Source organism: Sebastes fasciatus, chromosome 2 (assembly GCF_043250625.1).
Source record: "Sebastes fasciatus isolate fSebFas1 chromosome 2, fSebFas1.pri, whole genome shotgun sequence".
NCBI classification, from domain to species: Eukaryota; Metazoa; Chordata; class Actinopteri; order Perciformes; family Sebastidae; genus Sebastes; species Sebastes fasciatus.
The window spans coordinates 3,300,821-3,306,955 of NC_133796.1; positions in this window are offsets into that span (position 1 = coordinate 3,300,821).

Genomic DNA, 6,135 nt, shown 5'->3' on the forward strand with positions numbered 1-6,135 from the left:
CAGATTGATCAATACTGTGACAGCCAGCTGATGTTGACACAGGCACGCTTACACAATATTGTTTACTTTGTAAATTTGTACTAGATTGTAGCACCCAACATTAGTGCTATTTCAGGAGTCTCGTGAACATCGGCACGTACAGAAGATCAGCACAGTGTTCACTTAAATCTACATTTATGGATTTATGAGTCTTTGTTGTGGACTTCCACATTACTGAGTCAGGAAGGCAACTGGATCTAAAACAGAGCTGGTAGCATTTTGGGCATTTAAGGTGCTTGCAGGTCATGAAAAAAATGAAATATCGCTACAACAATCATGGATGGATTACTGAACGGGCCTACCAGGTACAGGCCCAAAGTGTCAACGCCCCCCTCCGTACCAACCAGGATAAGACTCAAAATGACCACAAAGTAACATAAAACGACTAAAAAATTACTGCAAAGAGACACAAAGCAACTAAAAAGAGACTCAGTGACTATAAAAAGGGGCAAAAAAACACAAAAAGACAAAACGATTACAAAGAGACACAAAACAACTACAAAGAGAAACAAAATGACTACAAAGAGACAAAACAACTACAAAGAGACACAAAATGACTACAAAGAAACAAAGCAACTACAAAGAGACACAAAATGACTACAAAGACACAAAGCAACTACAAAGAGACTCAGTGACTATAAAAAGGGGCAAAAAAACACAAAAAGACAAAACGATTACAAAGAGACACAAAACAACTACAAAGAGACACACAATGACTACAAAGAGACACCAAGCAACTACAAAGGGACTCAAAATGACTACAAAGAGATGCAAAGCAACTACAAAGACTCGAAACAACTACAAAGTGAAACAAAATAACTATAAAAGAGACATAAAGCAACTACCAAGAGGCTCAAAATGACAACAAAGAGACACAAAATTACTACAAAGAGAAGTCTTAAAATGTAATGCTTGAATACACTGTACATTAGTTAAATGCAGAGTTTAAGAATAGCTGTGTTAGTTGATGTCAGTGTTTCCTGATGAGTTTTCAGACCAGTCATGCAGAAAAAGCTGCTGGACTGTTCGTGTTCATTTTCACAGTTTTTTTTTTGGTGTTGAAAATGGTCTCATGATTTGTGTGAAATGCTCTTTAAACTTGAACTTGCAGACACCCTGGGCCAGCTGCTGAACCATGGAGCTAACAAGTGTGTCAGCCACGGGGCGTTAGCTGCTGTCTGCGAGGATAAGCTGGAACAGATCAGAAACAAAGACCAGCTGGGACACGAACCAGACTTCAGACCAGGAGGCGAAGCTCCTGAAATCAACAGAGAGAGAGAGAGCTTCCTCACCTTATGTAGATACTCACTACTATTCTGAGAGCACTTATGTATTCATGGGATGCTCATTTTTACCCACTTCTGAGTTATTTAAACGTTTTTTCTCACTCACTATATTTAACCACCACCTGCAGTTTCTTCTTTTAGAAAAATGACTCAGCACACACGCGATAAAAAATGTATCCATTCTCCAAATCCAACACACTTAACCCACAGAAGACAAAACACAAAGCCTGTTTACCACTCGGCACGCTTTAAAGTGGCACATTTAAAAGCATTTTACTGAACTGAACATGGCTGTTAACCTTTTCACACCACTCTGAAAAAATAAGCTCTCTGTGAATAACATGGTGCTGTTGAATGGCTCCTATGCCAGCAAACATTCTTTGTAAATGATCAGAAATGCAAACTCCCAGACCGGACAACGAGGTGGTAGCGACCTGTCAATCACAAGGTAGCCCCGACTCTAAATGGGACCATCATTTACTAAATGAACATCATCAGACCGAACCAGAACTATAAGGAAGGTGAGTATTGTGTGTTTGGAACTACAGTGTGGAGAAATCGTCTCCAACATGCCGGGCCTTGTGATTCAAAAATCATGTCATTGGTTTGACGGACAGTTACCTGATTTCATACATATCAGCCTAGCATCATCTGATCTAATCCATATTCATTTCTGCCAGAGTCTGCGCAGTAGTGATCAGTAGTGAACACTTGGAACATACATCAGCGTGATAAGAACCACCTAATGCCGGGATCAGACTACATGATATTTTTGTCTTTGACGATGGTCACCATGTCAGATCTAACGATCACAGCGCCATAAACTCTTGCAGTGTCTTGGTCGGGTGACTGGCAAAACTACACGTATGACCACGACCAATAACGGCACGTCGTATTCCACGATCATGCGCGAGTTCAGACGTCATCGGGGAGGCAGTTGAAGCAACTGTCAATCATGGCGACAGAAGCGTTGTGTGTGATGCTGGCGGTCTTGTGTTGCGAAAAGAAAAAGAAAAGAAAGTAAAAACGGTTGTGGATGCGCTCCTGGGTGGCACAGAGAGGACGGTACGGGGCTGTCAATACTTCGGTCAGTTTGGTTGTCCCACGTGACAGCAGCAAACTCGGCATCCCTCCTCCTTTTCGCCATGTTTGTTTATTACCAAGTGACCTGACTGCGACTGAGCGTTGGAGAGAGCACCTGATTGGTCAACGCAAAGGGTGGCGGTGGGCGTCCCAGACGTGGCGTCGGTTGTCGTGTACCATGACACACTACACAAGATAAGAGGATCGATTTTCACACAACACCCATTTATCGTTCCCGATCCCCTACAATGGCCGTGTTGGGCTATAATCGGGTTGATATCGTGTAGTCTGAACCGGGCATTAAATGACAGAAACCATCTTTGGGAAAAATGTATTTGACGTGTACTTTGACTTTTTAGTTTGGTTCATGTCCCATCTGCTAACATGGAGGAGGCGGGGTTTATGACCTATACTGCAGCCAGCCACCAGGGGGCGATCCAGATGTTCTGGCTTCACTTTTGGGAGCTGTCATGTCATCCATCTTTATATAAAGTCTACGGGTGATAATATGTGAGGGTTTTTCTGGCCAAAAATCAATCATGCAACTTTATGTACGTACGATTTTATAACCTTTCTAAATGTTTATGTGCAGAGGTCACATCTCTAGTAGGCATGACTACAGATTGTGGTGAACGAGCATACACAGGGCTGAGGCTGAGGCTTTAGTCAAGTGTTGCAGTGTAAAGAATTTAGACCTCTGCTGAGAGGAGCCACTGGTGATAAGACAACTCACAATATTGAAGCTGTTAGCCTCCTTCTATGGCATCATCCACAACACCAGAATGGAAACAAAGATACAGAAAATACTCTCTAATGTCAGCTTCCTCAAAACAGGCGTAAACAAAAAAATATTTAAAAAAACAGGATCTGCTTCCTAGATAAAGAGGGAGCTGGCTGGGCTTCTCTGTGTCTGCACTGCCAAGATAACCACAAAACACACTTTAGACACCACTTGACATACATCATGTCACCACTGAGTGGATTTCCATTAACCCCTTCTTTATTGCTGGACCTATATGTCACTTATACAGACACATATATAGACCTAAGAACAAGAAACATTCACAAGAGCAAAAACGGAAACAACACAACAATATAGAGGTCCATTTACTACATCCCTGTTTATATTACAGTTTATTCATTTTGCAATTACTGTAAACCTGTGTACCACAAAATTGATTTTATATCTTATCCCTATGTTTTAACTAGTTTGTGTTTTGGATTCTCATTTCTTACTTGCGTTATTTTCTTTTTATACATATTTAATTGATGGAGGGAGCCTGAGATCTATGGAGTGTTCCTGAGATATCACGGGAATGGGAGGGACGTAAGGTCACAGTGACCTTGACCTATGACCTTTGATGACCAAAATCTAATCAGTTCATCCTTGAGTCCCGAGTGGATGTTTGTGCCAAATTTGAAGAAATTCGCTCAAGGCGTTCTCAGGCTTCTCAAAGCATCGGTTCATGTCGGTTCATGTGTGCAGGAATCGACTTCCTGACTGCAGGAAGACCCGCCCAAAGCCAGTTGATTGACAGCTTCGCCTATCAAGGAAGAGCAAAAGCAATAAGGAAAAAGCAAAAGCATTAGGGAAAAGATTAAGGAAAAATAAAGGAATACATTGTATTGACATTATATCAAAATAAATAAATACTAAATAATTAAAATTATACAAAAAAGACAGAATCATGTACATACAAAAATAATTAAATGTGAAAATAAATTAATCATTTTTTTCTCTTTATATTTCCACATTTATTTATTCTTTATTTCTTTTTATATTTCCACATTTCTTATTTACTAGTATATTCTTTTGTTTATTCCTCATTATATTTACACATTTATTAATTTACTTATTTATTTGTCTTTACATTTACACATTTTTGTTTACTTATTTATTGTTTTATTTATTTGTCTTTATATTTCCACATTTCTTATTTACTTATATATTATTTTATTTATTCCTCTTTATAGTTACACATTTTTATTAACTTATTTATTCTTTTATTTATTTGTCTTCATATTTCCACATTTCTTATTTACTTATATATTATTTTATTTATTCCTCTTTATAGTTACACATTTTTATTAACTTATTTATTATTTTATTTATTTGTCTTCATATTTCCATATTTTTTTATTTACTAGTATATTTCTTTATTTATTCCTCATATTTACACATTTATTTATTTACTTAAATATTCTTTTATTTATTCCTCTTTATATTTACAAATTTGTATCTACTTATTTATTCTTTTATTAATTTTTCTTTATATTTCAACATTTTGTATTCACTGGTATATTTTTTTATTTATTCCTCATTATAGTTACACATTTTTTCATTTACTTATATATTCTTTTGTTTATTCCTCTTTATATTTAAAAAGTTTTTATTTACATATTTATTCTTTTATTTATTTGTCTTTATATTTCCAATTTTTTTATTTACTTGTTTATTATTTTATTTATTCCTCATTATATTTCCACATTCATTTATATACTTATATATTCTTTTATTTATTTGTCTTTATAATTACACATTTTTATTCAGTAGTATATTCTTTTATGTATTCCTCATTATATTTCCACATTTATTAATTTAATTATACATTCTTTTATTTATTCCTCTTCAGATTTACACCTTTTATTTACTTATTTATTCTTTTATCTATTTGTCCATATATTTCCACATGTTTTTATTCACTAGTATATTCTTTTATTTATTTCTCATTATATTTACTCATTTATTTATTTACTTATATATTCCTTTATTTATTTGTCTTCATATTTTTACTTGTATATTGTTTTATTTATTTGTCTATATTTACACATTTATTAATTTACTTATGTATTCTTTTATATATTCCTCTTTATAGTTATATTTTCTTATTCTTTAACAGATTTATTCTTTATTATGGCACTCCTACGACTCCATAATAATTGAACTGTAGCCTACAAATTGTTCACATTTTAATTAATCTTGCAATCCATGCAATGACAGCAGTGAAAGTGTCAGAATAAACTGTATAATAAAGACATATAACAGATGGCAGTGTTGCTGCTGAAAGCACTTGTCATGTTAAACCGCTGTGTGTGTTTCTTTTGTCTTTGTGGGCGTGATGACTGTGTGAGTGTACATGCAGGCAGACAGACAGACAGGAAAGTTTATTTATTTACTGATATATTATTTTATTTATTCCTCTTTATATTTCCACATTTCTTATATATTCTTTTATTGATTCCTTTTTATATTTACACATTTTTATTTACTTATTTGTTTTATTTATTTGTCTTTATATTTACACATTTTTTTATTCACTAGTATATTCTTTTATTTATTCCTCTTTATATTTACAAATTTTTTATTTACTTATTTATTCTTTTATTTATTTGTCTTTAAATTTTTACTTGTATATTGTTTTATTTATTCCTCATTATATTTACACATTTATTAATTTACTTAAATATTCTTTTATTTATTCTTATTTATATTTACACATTTATTATTTACTTATTTATTCTTTTATTTATTTGTCTTTATATATACACATTTTTGTATTTACTTATATATTTTTTTGTTTATTCCTCATATTTACATATTTATTTATTTACTCATCTATTGTTTTATTTATTCCTCTTTATATTTACACATGTTACTCATCTTTATTATGGCACTCCTACGACTCCATAATAATTGAACTATAGCCTACAAATTATTATATTTTAC